We start from the raw sequence: 19,829 nt of genomic DNA on the forward strand, positions 1-19,829 counted from the left end.
CGTCTGGATTCAATTCTTCAGTCTCCGGCCAACTTCCCTCCAAGCTACTATCGTAGCTACTGACGCTGGATGTACGTACTCCTGTGAATCAAGGTACTTGGGTCCGACGCGCCACTCAGAGTCAATTGTAACATTTCACCCCTTGTACTGACGACGGAACACAATAATTGCGTAGTGAATGAACTGTCTCCATGCGACTTTTCTCCAATGGAACAGCGTGGCTAAGGTCACCGGATTTACGTACTCCTATGAGTCAAGTTGCATGTTTCCGACTCACCAATGACAGGTTGTTGTAACCCTCGCTACCTTGAAAAGGTGATGGAACACACAAACTGCTTTGCGATTCTATAAATCTGTCCCCAGCCGACCTCTCTCCTAGCTCGTAATGCCGGCCCGGTCACCGGATGGACCTTCTCCTGGGAGTGAAGTAGCCTGTTTCCGACGTACTGCTGACAGTTAATTGTAACCCTAGTGCCCTCGTAATGACGATGGAACCCTCACATTGCGTCGCAATTCAATACTTCAGTCTCCAGCCGACTTCTTTCCATGCGCCAACGCAGCCACGGTCACCGGATGGACGTACTCGAGGGAGTAAACATCCTTGTCTCCGACGCACCACTGAGAGTTAATTGTAACACTGCAACCCTCGTAATGATGGTGGAACACACACTGACAGTTAATGGAGTTTATTACTGTAACCTGAATTGAAAACACTTTACTTTTCTTTTCGCAGCCTGGGATGGTAAGCAATTGGCGCCACGCATACAATCAGTGTAGTTAGATATATACAATTTCTATGCAATAAAAACATGAGTCACGACTATAGAGCTAGGATAACGGCTCGTCTTCTAGTGCGGCTCTTCTAGTGCGCCGAGGATAGCAGAAGCGGCACTTATATTCTCTTCGCATAGGTTCCACTCCTGTCAGCGTTCTATTGGCTGACGTCTTCTCACAGACTTCTCTGCTGTATCTCTCAAGCCGACGTGATGGCGCCTGATTTACTCCTCGTCATCAGCATCCTGTTACATTTCTATGCATTAAATTTCAATCCATGCTCTCTCACGACATCATTCCATACACTTAGCTTTTTTTGTTCCCCCTCACCAGCCATCTCTATTTCTCCATACCATTAAATAATCTGCATTCATACAACATGGCTTCCATATTTTCATCTCACATTCACTCTTTCATAATCCATAATGGTTATAAAAAGTAGGACAGTGCACTGCCTCGCTTCAGCCCATTTTTTATCTTCTGATAACCCTGTCTTCTCTCCTACTACTTTCCCACGCTTTACGCTTCCTTGAAGCATTTCCTTCATTGCTTTCACAAAGCATTCCAGTGCACCTTTACCGTAAGGTTTACCTAATCTTCGTTCTTTTCATATTATGGTATGCCTTCTGAGTATCCAGGAACATCATTACCACATCATTAAAACATTCGTGTACTAAAATTTGTACTAAAAATTTGGTCCATTTTCGACGTTCCTGGTTCAAACTCATATAGTTCCTCTCTCAAGCCTACTTTTCCGCCATTCTGTACTCTATTTTACATCTCCATCCACATCTACATTTATACTCCGCAAGCCACCCAACGGTGTGTGGCGGAAGGCACTTTACGTGACACTGTCATTATATCTCTTTCCTGTTCCACTCGCGTATGGTTCGCAGGAAGAACGACTGCCAGAAAGCCTCCGTGCGCGCTCGAATCTAATTTTACATTTGTGATCTCCTCAGGAGGTATAAGTAGGGGGACCTAATACACTCCTGGAAACGAAAAAAGAACACATTGACACCGGTGTGTCAGACCCACCATACTTGCTCCGGATACTGCGAGAGGGCTGTATAAGCAATGATCACACGCACGGCACAGCGGACACACCAGGAACCGCGGTGTTGGCCGTCGAATGGCGCTAGCTGCGCAGCATTTGTGCACCGCCGTCGTCAGTGTCAGCCAGTTTGCCGTGGCATACGGAGCTCCATCGCAGTCTTTAACACTGGTAGCATGCCGCGACAGCGTGGACGTGAACCGTATGTGCAGCTGACGGACTTTGAGCGAGGGCGTATAGTGGGCATGCGGGAGGCCGGGTGGACGTACCGCCGAATTTCTCAACACGTGGGGCGTGAGGTCTCCACAGTACATCGATGTTGTCGCCAGTGGTCGGCGGAAGGTGCACGTGCCCGTCGACCTGGGACCGGACCGCAGCGACGCACGGATGCACACCAAGACCGTAAGATCTTACGCAGTGCCGTAGGGGACCGCACCGCCACTTCCCAGCAAATTAGGGACACTGTTGCTCCTGGGGTATCGGCGAGGACCATTCGCAACCGTCTCCATGAAGCTGGGCTACGGTCCCGCTCACCGTTAGGCCGTCTTCCGCTCACGCCCCAACATCGTGCAGCCCGCCTCCAGTGGTGTCGCGACAGGCGTGAATGGAGGGACGAATGGAGACGTGTCGTCTTCAGCGATGAGAGTCGCTTCTGCCTTGGTGCCAATGATGCTTGTATGCGTGTTTGGCGCCGTGTAGGTGAGCGCCACAATCAGGACTGCATACGACCGAGGCACACAGGGCCAACACCTGGCATCATGGTGTGGGGAGCGATCTCCTACACTGGCCGTACACCTCTGGTGATCGTCGAGGGGACACTGAATAGTGCACGGTACATCCAAACCGTCATCGAACCCATCATTCTACCATTCCTAGACCGGCAAGGGAACTTGCTGTTCCAACAGGACAATGCACGTCCGCATGTATCCCGTGCCACCCAACGTGCTCTAGAAGGTGTAAGTCAACTACCCTGGCCAGCAAGATCTCCGGATCTGTCCCCCATTGAGCATGTTTGGGACTGAATGAAGCGTCGTCTCACGCGGTCTGCACGTCCAGCACGAACGCTGGTCCAACTGAGGCGCCAGGTGGAAATGGCAGGGCAAGCCGTTCCACAGGACTACATCCAGCATCTCTACGATCGTCTCCATGGGAGAATAGCAGCCTGCATTGCTGCGAAAGGTGGATATACACTGTACTAGTGCCGACATTGTGCATGCTCTGTTGCCTGTGTCTATGTGCCTGTGGTTCTGTCAGTGTGATCATGTGATGTATCTGACCCCAGGAATGTGTCAATAAAGTTTCCTCTTCCTGGGACAATGAATTCATGGTGTTCTTATTTCAATTTCCAGGAGTGTATATTCGATACCTCATCCAGAAACGCACCCTCTCGAAACCTGGACAGCAAGCTACACCACGATGCAGAGCGCCTCTTTTGCAGAGTCTGCAACTTGAGTTTGCTAAACATCTCCCAAACGCTATCACGCTTTCCAAATAACCCTGTGACAAAACGCGCCGCACTTCTTAGGATCTTCTCTGCCTCCTCTGTCAACCCGACCTGGTACGAATCCCACACTGATAAGCAATACTCAAGTATAGGCCGAACGAGCGTTTTGTAAGCCACCTCCTTTGTTGATGGATATTTTCTAAGGACTCTCCCAATGAATCTCCACCTGGCACCCGCCTTATCAACAATTAATTTTATATCATCATTCCACTTCAAATCGTTCCGTACGCATACTGCCAGATATTGTACACAAGTAACTGCTACCAGTGCTTGTTCCGCTATCATATAATCATACCATAAAGGATCCTTATTTCTATGTATTGGCAATACATTACATATGTCTATGTTAAGAGTCAGTTGCCACTCCCTGCACCAAGTGATTATCCGCTGCAGATCTTCCCGCATTTCGCTGCAATTTTCTAATGTTGTAACTTCTCTGTATACTACAGCATCGTCCGCGAAAAGCCGCATGGAACTTTCGACACTATCTACTAAGTCATTTGTATGAAAAGCAATGGTCGCATAACACTCCCCTGTGGTACGCCTGAGGTTACTTTAACGTCTTTAGACGTCTTTCCATGGAGAACAACATGCTGTGTTCTGTTTGTTAAGAACTCTTCAATCCAGCCACACAGCTGGTTTGATATTCCGTAGGCCACTAACTTTCTGTGTAGAATCGAATTGGTATTCTGTCAGGTCCAGTGGACTTTGCTCTGTTGAGTGATTTCAGTTGCTTTTCTATTCCTTTGTTTATCAAGTGACAGTGCGGAACTGTATCGAACGTCTTCCGGAAGTAAAGGAAAATGGCATCTACCTGGGAGCCAGTATCTAATATTTTCTGGGTCTCATGAACAAATGAAGCTAGTTGGCTCTCACACGATCGCAGTTTCCGGAATCCATGTTGATTCCTACAGAGAAGTTTCTGGGTTTCCAGAAATGACATGATACTTGAGCAAAAACATGTTCCAAAATTCTACAACAGGTCAGAGATATAGGCCTATAGTTCCGCGCGTTTGCTCGACGGCCCTTCTTGAAAACTGGGACTACCTATGCTCTTTTCCAATCATTTGGAACCTTCTGTTCCTCTAGAGACTTGCGGTACAATGCTGGTAGAAGGGGGGCATGTTCTGTCGCGGACTCTGTGTAGAATCGAATTGGTATTCCGTCAGGTTCAGTGGACTTTTCTCTGTTGAGTGATTTCAGTTGCTTTTCTATTCCTTGGACGCTTATTTCGATGTGAGCCATTTTTTCGCTCGTGCGAGGATTTAGAAAAGGAACTGCAGTGCGGTCTTCCTCTGTGAAACAGCTTTGGAAAAAGGTGTTTAGTATTTCAGCTTTACGTATCTCATCCTCCGTTTCAATGCCATCATCATCCCAGAGTGTCTGGATATGCTGTTTCGATCCACTTACTGATTTAATGTAAGACCAGAACTTCCTAGGATTTTCTGTGAAGTCGGTACATAGAATTTTACTTTCGAGTTCACTGAACGCTTCACGCATAGCCCTCCTTACGCTAACTTTGACATCGTTTCCAGGATCTCCTCAATTACCTTGGCAGTACGAGCCATCAAAGTAACTTTCCTATAATTCTGACACAGATTCTTGCAACAATTCTTAGAATTCATCACTATTGTTCGCTTTTGCAGAGTTCCAGGCGTCCTTCTTTCTTTCCACACCGTTCTCATGATCCGACGGAGTCGTCGCATGTCGACAATGCCAGATGCTCCCACCACTTCTACACGCGTACTTCATCGAGTGTAGGCGCTTTTCCTTCTTTCATAGTTTTTATCACTACCTCTCTTTTCCATTCAGGTCCATCTAGACATCTCTACATGCCTGTGCTCCTCATTTTCCTCTTCCATATTTTCATTTGGGCGTAATAACTCTTCGAAATATTACTCCCACATCTCCTTGAATGCTAGTATATTCTCAACTTCCTTTCCCTCTTTATTGGTGTACCTGCCATTTTCCATCGTGCCTCTCTTCTTAGTCTTGATAATTCCATACAAGACCTTCTTAATGCCCTCGCTTTCTTTTTCCATTAGTTTTGTCCACTCATCCATCCACTTTCTTCCCTCCCTTGCTAGCACTCTCTTCAGCACCTTCTTCTTCTCCTTCTTCTTCTTTTTCTTCTCAGTGTATAGTTTTTCTTGCTTCTTGCGTTCTCTCGTGAAACCATATGCGCAGTGTAATTTGTTTCCTTGCAACTCTCCTCCCTTTGTCATTCTCTCAGCATGTTTGTTCCCACCTTTTCTTATCATTGATCCTTCCTCACTCTTTTTCTCCTGTTTCCATCCTTGGCGTTTTGAACCTTTCCCATTCCTCCTCTACTTACTTCATTTTTTGCTTTCACACATTGTTATTTACTGCATTCTGAACTTTTTACCTTTTTTCTTCTTTCAACTTTCACACCTTATCTTTCTTTCCTAGCTGTCTGTCCTCTTTAATTCCTTTAACTGCTCCTACTAAAATGCGTTGATCGCTATGTACGGCTTGAGACGCTATTACAGTGACATCTGTGAATGTTCTCTCTGTGCCTTGGTCATGTATTAAATAATCTACCACTGATATACTCAACAAATCATATCTGTATTATGTTACATTATGAATTTCTTTCTCCTTGAAGCAGTAGTTGTCAAGTGTTAGTCCATTCCTTCTACAACTGTGTAACAGTTTTCGTCCTACCTCATATGGCCTTCCCCACCCTAGCACTCCCAATACTTCCTCCTATTCTTCCCTTTCCTTGGCGATGTGTGCATTTAGATCTGGCGTTATCGGCATCTTCTGTCTGGTCGAATGTCTCTACATTTCCTCTTCAACTGGAAGTACTTTGATTTATTTCTGGGAGAATGCACCAATTGTTTCCCCGATGTGACATACGCAGAAGTGCAGTCCTGCCAGTGGCACAACACTTTTAATATCTAATACGATGGTGTGCAAAACTTAAGGGCGAAAGTGTTCTCCAAACCCTGTATCACAACCAAGTAACGTAGCTCGATGAAACTTGATGCATACATACAAAGAACTACTACTGTATAGTATAAAAACTGACTGAAAGAAATACGCAATGAGACGAACAGAAATAACACTTTTATTCAAAGACAATAGTTGCGCTAAATACACAGCGACATTTAATGGATCTCTAAACATTACAGAAGTCTGAACGTAGTTCTTCATAGGTGGTGTGATCACCGGCGACGGCAATGCACGCTCTGCAACCTGCTGCAGTTGTGGCCACAAGGTTGTTAAGAAGATCCTATGGTAGGGCATTCCGTTTCTATACCAGTATGGCTGACCACTGCTGAGCGTGCGGGGTAGGGGAGTAGCCATGTACGTAAAAAACAGTGTTCCATTTCAGACCATAGGCGTAACACGGCACTGCACTGTACAGATATTTGTATGTTGTGCAGGGGCAGTTGAATTTAGAGAAAATAAACTTCGAACTATTGTTGTTTATAGGTCCCCTCGTTCTGACTTCAGAGCATTTCTGCTCAAGCAAGAGAGGATTCTTCATTCACTTTATGGGAAGTACCAGAAATCAGTTATAAGTGGTGACTTTAATATTAATTTTGTACATGATGGCACAAGAAAAAGGATGTTGGTAGATCTCTTAAATTCATATGATCTAATGTAGACAGTGCTTCTTCAATTAGGGTGCAGGGAAACAGCAGACAGCCGTAGGCAATATTTTTATTCATTCTTCATTACTAGGTGGGCATTCAGTTAGTAAACGGGTGAATGGCCTTTCAGACCATGATGCACAAATTTTAATACTGAAAGTAATACAAATGTCACATAAAATTACGAACTAAGTAGGAAAGTTAATACAACATCAATAGGGAGTTTTTTAAACCTTGTCAAGGAACAAGAGTGGCAGGATGTTTATAGTGCCGATAACATAGATGACAAACATAATGCTTTCTTTAACACATTTCTCATGCTCTTTGAGAGTTGACTTCCACTAGAACGTTCTATACGGCGTACTAGCAGTAATAGGTAACCCAGGTGGCTGACTAGTGGAGTAAAGATATCATGTAGAGCAAAGCGGGAATTATATCAAAATGCAAGAAGATGTCACAATCGAGCTACAGTAGCCCATTGCAAGTAGTACCGTAAGGTGCTTAAAAATGTTATTAGGAAGTCAAAGAGTATGTGGTATGCAAACAGAATAGCTAATTCACAGGATGAAATTAAAACCATATGGTCAGTTGTGAAGGAAGTGTCTGATGAGCAGATCAAGGTCGACGACATAAAGTCAGTTTGTAACAAAAGTATTTTTGTTAGTTATAAATAAGATATATGTACAGTATTTAACAATCATTTTCTGAGCATTGCTGGTGAATTAAATAAAAAATTAGTTTCTACAGGGAATCATATAACTTTCTTGGCAAATGCCTTTCCGAGATTGATGTCTAAAATACTCCTCTGTGATAGAGACATGGCGGAGATTGAGTCAATAATTACATAACTGTAAGGAATCGCATAATTATGATGGAGTGCCTAGCAGAATTTTGAAGTACTGTGCTGCACATGTTACGCCTGTATTTAGCCATATTTGTAATTTTTCCTTTAGGAATGGTCAGTTGCCTGAACGATTAAAGTACGCAGTAGTAAAGCCGCTTCATAAAAAGGAAGGAAGGGATAATGCAAATAAATTTTCATCTATTCCTATGTCACCAGTGTTTGCTAAAGTTATTGAAAAGGCTGTGTATGTAAGGATAATTGATCATTTTATATCACACGATTTGCTATCTAATATAAAGTTGAGCTATAGAAGCCGTTTAACAACTGAAAGTGCTGTATTCTCCTTTCTCTGTGAGGTACGGATGGGTTAAACGAAAGGTTTCGAACTCTGCATATTTTTTGATTTAACTAAGCCATTTTATTGTGTTGATCACAAAATATTGCTCCAGAAGTTGGACCATTATGGAATATGAGGAAGAAGCTCACAATTGGTTCACCTCTTACTTCAGCAACAGACAGCACAATGCTGAGAATGGTTGTGATGTGGGGTCTGAGTGGGGTACGGTCAAGTGGGGGGTGTCCTAGTGATCAGTGTTGGGGACACTCCTGTTCCTTACTTATATAAATGATATGCCCTCTGGTATAATGGGTAACTCTAAAATATTTCTGTTTGCTGACGACACTAGCTTAGTAGTAAAGGATGTTGTGTGCAACTTTGGGTCAGTTTCACGTACTGCAGTTCATGACCTGAGATCATGGCTTGTAGAAAGTGGACTAAATCACAGTAAGACTCACTTTTTACAGTTTCTAACAGAATTCAACAAAACCTATCGTTTAAATTTCACAGAATGGGCGTATGATTAGTTAAACTGAACAGTTCAGATTTCTAGATACTCTGATAGACAGTAAAATGTCGTGGAAAACCCATGTTCGGGATCTTGGTCAAAGACCCAATGCTGCCATTTTTACTATTCGAATGGTATCTGAAGTGAATGATCGTTCGACACGAAAATTAATCTACTTTGCTTATTTTCATTCGCTTATGTCGTCTGGTATTATATTTTGGGATTTTTTTTTGGCTCAGAAATGGGTGGTTTGGGCAGTAAGTGGTGTAAATTCATGAACCTCTTGTCGACCCTTGTTCACTACTCTGGGTGCGTTGACACCTGACTCTCAATACGTATATTCCTTACTGTCATTTCTTCTTAACAAATTAGCTTAATACCAAGAATAAGCAGCTTTCACTCAGTTAATATTAGGCAGAAATCAAACCTGCATTTGGATCGGACTTGCTTAACTGTTGTGCAGAAAGGTGTGCTATACTGCTGCATCCATTTTCAATAAGCAACCACTAGAATTCAAAACTCTTAGCAGTAATCCACGTGCTTTGAAATCTAAACTGGAGAGTTTGCTCATGGGTCACTCCTTCTATTGTGTGAAGGAGTTCCCTGAAAAATTAAGGTGATTCTCGTTGTGTTCTTGATTCCGTTTACTTAAACTTATGGAATAACTTTTTTCGGGTTCATGAACATTTTATTTTTATCTGTTATTACTTTTACGTTGTAATTTCATGTACTGACACGTTCCATGACCTTGGTGATTTACTCCTGAATTCATTCCTACGGAACTTGACGTGTAAATAAATAAATAAATGGACGTTGATGCATGTAGACGTCCTGCAATACATATTCCCAATGCATACCTAACGTGGTTACAGAATTTATGTTATGGAACGGTCAGGTCAGTCCATTCGCTGAACATGCTCTCGTTCCATGAGCTATGCATAGTCATCTATAAATCTTATAACTGGATAGGATGCACCCCTGCAATAATGTACATAGAGAAAGATTACAGTGTCACAATAACGACGACTACCAAGTGCAAAGATTTGCGTCTTCTCATCGTAATACCTCGACCAGCAAAGGAAGCATGTTTGACAACGTTCCTAGGTGCACCAAGTACCTCCGTTTGTCGTCATGTGAGAGTATGGCCAGCATTGTCGAACATGATCGTTTTAGGTGGTCCTCATAATGCTGCATGAGCGTACTGGCCTCCAAATCTAGAAACACGGTGTGCTCTCTGGTCTGCGCTATTGAGACAAAGTACTCTTTCCCGTGGGCGTCTTTTCAGGGAAGCATTCGACCCTGAGTTCATTTTTGTGGAAGGCAGTGCGTGACCGCGTCTAACAGCGCAGATGAGAGAGCTTTTAGAACAAGAGGATATTCGATTCATTGACTGGCCTGCCTGTTCCACCAGTTTAAATCCCGCTCACGAACGTGTGGGATGCGTTGAAGAGAAACATGGCAGGAAGTCCACAAGCACCAACGACCACACAGCATTTGTGAACAGTGCTGTTGGAGGAATGGAGCCCACTGCACCAATACCTCGTTACTGGACTTGTGATCGGCCTTGGAGCACATTTCAGAGCATCCACTGTCGTCTGTGGTGGTCCCTACAACCTATTAACAGTCTTGTACCCTCATTTATAATGTAGAGGGGACCATAAGCAATTGTGGTGAAATCAATGTAATTATTGTCTTTGAAGAAAAGTGCAATTTATGTTCGTCTCATTATGCATTTCTTCCAGTTACATTCTGTACCATACTGTAGCAGTTCTATCTACGTATAGTCAAAGTTTCAGCGAGAGATATTTTTTTCGTAATAAGACATCACCCAAAAGTTGCTTTTATACTTACGTTTTGCATACTAATGTAGTGTAAACACTCTGTAGGGTATATGAGAAACGTAATAAGGCATATTTTTATGTACCTTGTAAGGTTATGGAGGTTTTGTTTTTTATTCTTGCATATTCTTGAATTGAGAACAGAGTGTTAGGTGAAATGACAAGTTTAATGTTTCAATATTTCTCACTAAATTTCAGCTTTTGACACAGTTTTCAAGTCGCTAACATAAAAACAGCGCAATGGATAATGCATGTTGCAGACATCAAAAAGCGAAATAAGTTAATAAGCAACAATGTTAAATATTAACTCTCTGAAAGAACATTAATCTTAAGCAGAATATCAAGAAAGTTTTATTAAAAGTTTCTTTAGATTAATCATCAGCAGAATAATATGAAAGTTGAATTGGACATTTCTTTACCAAATTGCTCCTACACATACGTTATGATGTTGGTCAGTACTACGAAAATCGTCCGATTCCGGTTCAAAGGTCGGTACTATTTAGGTTGACAATCAATTCTACGGTGGATGGTTGCTCAAGTGACAAATTTGAGCCCAATATTACCCAAGGCCACTCCAGTTTACAGTGGAAGCAAGGTGATGAACCAACAAAGTTTACCTCTCTGTACGCGTTATTTATCTTAAGCTGCGACGTACTGCTGTATGCAAGGCCGCTCTCTCCCACTGAAATTCCTACAAAACTATTCTGGCCTTTGCTGAACTTTGCAGCAGAAACTTTCCCTATGTTTCTCGTTATGAGAGAAAACATGTACTCAGCCATAGTCTTATTAGATGGCGATATACACGCGCATGGTTGGAGCAGCCTGCATATTATAGTGCCCTCTCAGTTCTTGTAAGAACAGTTAACTAATTTGGCTGGTTAGTTTCACCACAGATGGCGCTAAACATTGCGACAGGTAATTTTAGCTTGAGTGCAGCCGCTATGAACGCAATGTCCACAGAAATTTCTTCTCTGCATAGTACGGAGCGTTAAGAGCTCCGTTCTGAACTTCACGCCAGTTCAGAGAAGAGTCCCAACCAAATTTTCTCTCTTGTCGTCTCATGGCAGAACTGCCTCCTTCCACTTGGGTTCCTTTTTCACGTCACAGCTTTTTTCGACCAATAGCAGCGTTCCTCTCATTTTGTAGAAACACCCTCTGCCAAACGCAACGTGCCTTCTATGGAACTGCGTCGAAACTTCAGTAGTTTTCTCCTTCCTAGTGAGTTTCCGCCAGTGGGACGTTTTTTGCCCGTCATGCGTCACTTGATTTTTTCATATCCCGTGGGAATTTCGAAACGCAGTTTTATAAAGCTTCATCTCTGCCCGTGTACCGATGCTCTCGCTACAGGCGGCCCTCCAGCTTGAATCACCTGGAACGGGGTCGCTGTCCTCTTTCCTGCCACCCCATTAAGTGGTCGCTGGCGTAACTCTCACAGCTCGGTCTTGCTACGTCGTTGTGCAGCTGGCTTTTCAAAACTTAAAGCGACTCTACTCGCATTCCCTGTTCTACATTCCTCTCAAAGACATGCATTGTACAGGAATGGCGTGATAATTACCGTCGATTGACTGCCATCCCTTTTGGCTTTTCATATTGATAGTCAACAATCTCATAACTGTCGAGTTACGTTAGGAGTCATCTTCAACTTCTCATTGCGATTTGCAAAGGTCTCATGTAAGGTGTGAATCTGAAATGAAAATGGTTCAAATGGCTCTGAGCATTTAACTTCTGAGGTCATCAGCCCCTGGAACTTAGAGCTACTTAAGCCTAACTAACCTAAGGACATCACACGCATCCATGCCCAAGGCAGGATTCGGACCTGCGACTGTAGCGGTCGCGCGGTTCCAGACTGTAGCGCCTAGAACCGCTCGGCTACCACGGCCGGCGTGAAACTGACAATTTATTCTGCCACCTTACATATACCTAATGCTTTTTTTTTTCAAACAGCAACATTGTCCCCTTCAAAGAAGTCCCCTTTGACAGCTATACACCGGTTGAGTAGTTGTTCTCAGTCTCGATAGGAGCAGTGAAATGCTTGAAGTGGTAGACTCTTTAACTTGTCCTCAGTCACCGTTTCTTGAATGTTCTCCAGAGCCCCAAAATAACGACCTTTTTAGACATATTTCAATTTCGGGAAAATACTAAAGTCCCAAGGGCTCAGGCCAGGTGAACAGAAGGGCTGTGGAACAACACAAGCTCCTTTTGAAGTCATGAGATGCCTGATGGAAGTGGCCCTGTCACATGGGGCGTTGTAGTGAGGCAGCATCCACTTGTCTGCAGTATCCGGTCTAATTCGATTCACCCCTTGCTTGAGCCATTGCAGGACATCTCTGTAAAACATTTGGTTGACAGTTCGTCTTGGACGAACAATATTACAACAACAGCCACACGTTTGATGTTTTCATCGGTTTTTGACGTTGTTATCCCGAAGCGAGGTGCATCTTCAATGTGCCTCCCAAAAATGATTTGTGGAGGCGAAAAACTGTTTCTCTTGATAAGAAATGTTCCCCATAGGCCTGTTTCAACTTCTTAAAAGTCACACTCGCGAATTCGCCAAGTTTAACACTAAACTTGTTGACATAACATTGCCCTTAATTCTCTGTTCCATTTTCGTAACACACAACAAAAACACGACTACAGTGATGGCCATACGTAGCTGAAACTCGAACTGAGGATCTGGAAGTGATAAAAATACCTCTCTACACCAGTAAAATAACGCAGCGTTGCCACTTCGCTGGTTACATTGTCAGTATCATTGCTTTTCACACACACCCCCATGTGTATGTGGGTGTGTATATATGTGAATGGATGGACATTTTCTTTTCTTTGTGTGAGAAGATTTTTGCCAGGTATTTAAACACTTCGGGAACCTTGTCACAACTTTTTAGAGCAGTGGAAGCATATAAAATGGAAGTTCCTAAAGAGTGGATTCCAGCCACTGAGCGAGTGCAGAAGCTAGTTGCCCAGAGCCGAGCAGGCCAACACGAGAGTTGAACAAATACGGCACTTCCACGTCGGAGCCCAGCCAGCGCTGCTGGACCAGCGTCCGCTCGCTGCCCTCTAACCTCCCACCCTGCTCTCTAACCACACAGCCAGCGGGGCTATAACACCACCACCTGCCGTGCTCCTGCTGGAGGGTGGCCGCCGTAGCCTCCGGACCGACGCCATGCGCCAGAGGCCGCCGGCGGCAGAGAACGCTCTAGAGTGGCGGGAAGCAGTGGGGGAGGGAAGGGGGGCGCCGCAGCGTGAATAATGCGCCGCCCGGAAGCTGCCGAAAAAAGCGCTGCCCGAGGCTCCAGAACCCGACCGTGGGGAGGGTTCAGCTCTGAGTTATACCGCAGCCCAGCCCTGCAGGTGGCCTATCGCCGCAGGCGCACGTCAGCGCCTGATTTCCGCTACCCGCGTGACTAATGCCGGGCGTCAGACAGCGCAGAGCTGCGCTAAGCGACTCAGTTCTTTCTGCTTTATCGGGAACGGTAAGTGTCACTGTAAACGCTTGACTCTCAAGAGCTACTGAATTAGAGATAGCTGCTGTGGGGATGACGAGGAAGTATCAGGTTACAGTGATGACGTCAGACATTATAATGGCCGTCGGCGTGACAGTCGAGAGCAGGTTGGCGCCCAGTACAATGTTTAACTGGAGGCATATTTCTGGGCTCCTATTTTTCAGTATTTACACTGACGGAAAAAATATTAGTGTACCTTATTAGGTGTTTCCAATTCATTCAAAATTTGTTGTTGCAACAGAGCATATGGAGCACATGAAATGATTACATTTAGAGACCAGTAGCACAAGCCGTTCTGAGGTCCCAGGTTTCGACACATGCTGATACACACACGTCAGTACGTGGTGTAGCCTCCACGGGCTGCAATACAGGCGCCGACTCTGGCATCCAGTCAGTCTTACAGGTGCCGAATACCGTCCTGGCGTACGTTTTTCTACGGCTGCTCGACCTTTCACACAGTTCTGTGAGAATTGTTGGCTGACGAATGACACGAGTCACTACGCGTCCCATCATATCTTACACTTACTCGACTGGAACAAAAATCACCTTCCTGTCGAAGGACGAAAAATAGCGGGTCTGACAACATTCTGCAAGTAACAAGCCCTGGTTAGCGTCCGCTGTAGAAGTACCACAGGTGAACGAGAGCTGTAGCTCATTTCATTCCAGTCCATGAGGCCTAGAGTGGGGCTGGACGAATGCACTCTGCGAGACAGCACTCACCAGGTCCACAATGTATGCACGAACCACCATCACTTACGTGCAGGCACTACAGCGCACCACTCCATCTTCCATGTGATCCTCTGATGGCACCAGTAGACACTAGCATGTCGACACTGTAATGTGAATGGAAGACGGAATAGAGATACGTGTGCCCGTAGTCACACTTCTAATATCTGCTTCGCAACTCTTCAGTTGAAACTTTCGGGCTGAGAGGCCGTCGATGTATAAAATTTCCACCTAACGTTTCGTCTCCATCTGCCGGAGACATCTTCTGAGGTAGTCCGGCTACTGCCACTGAGGCTCCAGGAACTCTAGCATTTATAGAGCGCATAGAGGGCACCACCATTCGTCACGTGATGACGACGGTATGCCTATCTTTGAAAGGCGTCATCATTCTCGATTAAGAGCAATCGATTGTCATTGTGCTGGCGCTACGTCGACATCCATGTTTCGTCCAACTTTAAAACTTCCTCTTTTCTATTAAAATTATTATGGCGTTTGTGAATCTCTGTTGCTTCTCTATACATGCGCCCATGATAATGACATGTTCGTGCTAGAACGCTTGTCTCAGTAAATTTAATTTCGTGTTTCCCATCTCGAAAAACATGCTCGGCTACGGACGATTTTTCTATGTGTCCTAAGCGACAGTGTCTTTTATGTTCGGTTAAGCGGGCGTTTACACTTCTTTTCTTTGTTGCGACGTATACTTGTTCACAACTGCATGGAATTTTATATACCCTAGGTGTTGCTAGGGGGTGTCAGGCGTCTTTTGCAGGTCTTAAATATTCCTTAATATTTTGGTGGGTCTGAAGATTGTTTCGATCCCATACCTGGCCCGAACTTTCCTGATACGGTCCGCGACTTCATTAATGAACGGTAGGAAAACTCTTCCAGTAGGTGACCGTTGTTGCTCTTCTGGCTTCTTTTCTTATTTGATGGAGGGCTCGATCAATTTGCTTGCTGGTATAGCCGTTTTTCATGAATTCTGACCGTAAGTGATTTAATTCATCTTGCAAGTAAGCCGGGTCGCAGATTTTGTTGACTCTGTCCACCAAGGTTTTCATGATACCTCTTTTTTACCTAGGATGATGATTGTTTGATTCCTTGTGGAGGTATCGATCCCTGTGAGTTTTCTTTCTGTATACCTTGTGGTCCAGCTTCCCATCCACCCGTTTCGGAACTGTTGACGTTGACCTGTTTGGGCTAACAAGTCCTCTTACCTGTGCAATGCTAGCTGTACGATCTTCTGCAGTGGACTTATAATACGACGATCCTGGCGGGTGCCTGAGATGCGTCGACGCCCGGAACCTCGTCTGCTGATGTGAAAATGTTCACGTGACCTCTGGTACCCGCGCCGTTGCGTAACTGAAGCAGCACGTCCAACTAGTGCTTCAGTTCGCTGAAAGGACCATCCCGCCACTCTGAAGCCTACAATTTGACCCATTCATACCCCCTGAGTTGCCTGTAGAAATCACGAGTGCGTCTCTGTACCATGGTTGCCCTCTAGCTGTGAGCATTCGCTGTTATATGTAAGACAGAGATGGCGCTCTGGTAGCTATGCTATTATGCTGTTGAAGGACGACGTTCTTTATCTTCTACCCCCAGGTGGCATATGCTGCCATCGGATCTTTCCAGGTGTACTAATTTGTTTTCCGGCTGCGAATTTAGAAAATAGAAAGCGGTTTTTTGTAAATAATTTATTTTAGTCGTCTATGAGTTTACTGCCTCTTTCTGCCACAACATTTACAACTTACAGGATGAGGTAAAGAGCGGTGATGAAATTTTAATTTTTGTGCCGCTAGAAGGCTCTGTCTTAACGTAGAAAGTAGTCTTCTTTCATTAGCAACAAGTTTTCGACTACATTTACGACAGTTCCTGGGACCTTCGTGAGGCCTACTTACACCTGTCTAAAATTTTTGTCTTATGTTTCCAGCCCGTTTGCCTTACTAGTTGACAGCTTTCATTTTTGAAACGGACGACAAATTAGAATCAAACAATATAAAGGCAACAAATTGCGGACAGGTACCGTACGTGATTTTGCAGTTTTCGTAAAGCCACGTGACAGGTATCACAATCGACAACGTTATATTTATACAGCACCAAAAGATAACACACATGACACAGATTGCATTTCCTTCTTGTGATCATAATTAAAATTCATCACAGTCCATAGCACAAAGACTACGGCGAATCCAGCGCATTTATTGCGGTGTAAACATCACCAAGTATGACCCTCAAGCTACACCGTATGTGAATGATATAATGATCATGACATCACGAGCCCTGCCCCCTCTTATACAGGGTGCTCGGAAATTCCGGTTTCGAGCTCCTAGGACTTATAGAGGGGATTGAGTTGATAATATTTTGAACCGGAACCCATGTCCGGAAAGGTAACGTTTCCATGCTACATCCCTCTGAAAAAAAAATTGCTGGTAACGCTTCGACTTTTTCAAAAAATTTACTAGGCGTAAGCCATACATCACCAAAGAAATTGCTCGTGTACTCGTGGACGAGTACTCTCCAACGTGATGCAGTACGGCTGTTCCAGTTCCGGTGTGTGGCATCTCCTTGGAGCACAACAGTCACGCCTGCCGAGGGTGATGCTACCCTTTCTCGAAGCCGTTGACTAATTGTGGAGAAAAGATTATGCAATGGAATCGAACGTTGAACGATCTTGATGAAGGCGACGGGTAATGCTTCCATTACCATGAGCTTCGCCATTCAGAAGGACCATGTCGATGCATTCTGCAAACATGTACTCAACCACGTTGGTCTAACACTCAGAGACAATTGAATGAGATTCGGCCAAAGAGAATCAAACAATATAAAGGCAACAAATTGCGGACAGGTACCGTACGTGATTTTGCAGTTTTCGTAAAGCCACGTGACAGGTATCACAATCGACAACGCTATATTTATACAGCACCAAAAGATAACACACATGACACAGATTGCATTTCCTTCTTGTGATCATAATTAAAATTCATCACAGTCCATAGCACAAAGACTACGGTGAATCCAGCGCATTTATTGCGGTGTAAACATCACCAAGTATGACCCTCAAGCTACACCGTATGTGAATGATATAATGATCATGACATCACGAGCCCTGCCCCCTCTTATACAGGGTGCTCGGAAATTCCGGTTACGAGCTCCTAGGACTTATAGAGGGGATTGAGTTGATAATATTTTGAACCGGAACCCATGTCCGGAAAGGTAACGTTTCCATGCTACATCCCTCTGAAAAAAAAAATTGCTGGTAACGCTTCGACTTTTTCAAAAAATTTACTAGGCGTAAGCCATACATCACCAAAGAAATTGCTCGTGTACTCGTGGACGAGTACTCTCCAACGTGATGCAGTACGGCTGTTCCAGTTCCGGTGTGTGGCATCTCCTTGGAGCACAACAGTCACGCCTGCCGAGGGTGATGCTACCCTTTCTCGAAGCCGTTGACTAATTGTGGAGAAAAGATTATGCAATGGAATCGAACGTTGAACGATCTTGATGAAGGCGACGGGTAATGCTTCCATTACCATGAGCTTCGCCATTCAGAAGGACCATGTCGATGCATTCTGCAAACATGTACTCAACCACGTTGGTCTAACACTCAGAGACAATTGAATGAGATTCGGCCAAAGAGAATCAAACAATATAAAGGCAACAAATTGCGGACAGGTACCGTACGTGATTTTGCAGTTTTCGTAAAGCCACGTGACAGGTATCACAATCGACAACGCTATATTTATACAGCACCAAAAGATAACACACATGACACAGATTGCATTTCCTTCTTGTGATCATAATTAAAATTCATCACAGTCCATAGCACAAAGACTACGGTGAATCCAGCGCATTTATTGCGGTGTAAACATCACCAAGTATGACCCTCAAGCTACACCGTATGTGAATGATATAATGATCATGACATCACGAGCCCTGCCCCCTCTTATACAGGGTGCTCGGAAATTCCGGTTACGAGCTCCTAGGACTTATAGAGGGGATTGAGTTGATAATATTTTGAACCGGAACCCATGTCCGGAAAGGTAACGTTTCCATGCTACATCCCTCTGAAAAAAAAAATTGCTGGCAACGCTTCGACTTTTTCAAAAAATTTACTAGGCGTAAGCCATACATCACCAAAGAAATTGCTCGTGTACTCGTGGACGAGTACTCTCCAACGTGATGCAGTACGGCTGTTCCAGTTCCGGTGTGTGGCATCTCCTTGGAGCACAACAGTCACGCCTGCCGAGGGTGATGCTACCCTTTCTCGAAGCCGTTGACTAATTGTGGAGAAAAGATTATGCAATGGAATCGAACGTTGAACGATCTTGATGAAGGCGACGGGTAATGCTTCCATTACCATGAGCTTCGCCATTCAGAAGGACCATGTCGATGCATTCTGCAAACATGTACTCAACCACGTTGGTCTAACACTCAGAGACAATTGAATGAGATTCGGCCAAAGAGAATCAAACAATATAAAGGCAACAAATTGCGGACAGGTACCGTACGTGATTTTGCAGTTTTCGTAAAGCCACGTGACAGGTATCACAATCGACAACGCTATATTTATACAGCACCAAAAGATAACACACATGACACAGATTGCATTTCCTTCTTGTGATCATAATTAAAATTCATCACAGTCCATAGCACAAAGACTACGGTGAATCCAGCGCATTTATTGCGGTGTAAACATCACCAAGTATGACCCTCAAGCTACACCGTATGTGAATGATATAATGATCATGACATCACGAGCCCTGCCCCCTCTTATACAGGGTGCTCGGAAATTCCGGTTTCGAGCTCCTAGGACTTATAGAGGGGATTGAGTTGATAATATTTTGAACCGGAACCCATGTCCGGAAAGGTAACGTTTCCATGCTACATCCCTCTGAAAAAAAAATTGCTGGTAACGCTTCGACTTTTTCAAAAAATTTACTAGGCGTAAGCCATACATCACCAAAGAAATTGCTCGTGTACTCGTGGACGAGTACTCTCCAACGTGATGCAGTACGGCTGTTCCAGTTCCGGTGTGTGGCATCTCCTTGGAGCACAACAGTCACGCCTGCCGAGGGTGATGCTACCCTTTCTCGAAGCCGTTGACTAATTGTGGAGAAAAGATTA

The sequence above is a fragment of the Schistocerca gregaria genome, chromosome 3 (assembly GCF_023897955.1).
Source record: "Schistocerca gregaria isolate iqSchGreg1 chromosome 3, iqSchGreg1.2, whole genome shotgun sequence".
In the NCBI taxonomy this organism is placed as follows: domain Eukaryota; kingdom Metazoa; phylum Arthropoda; class Insecta; order Orthoptera; family Acrididae; genus Schistocerca; species Schistocerca gregaria.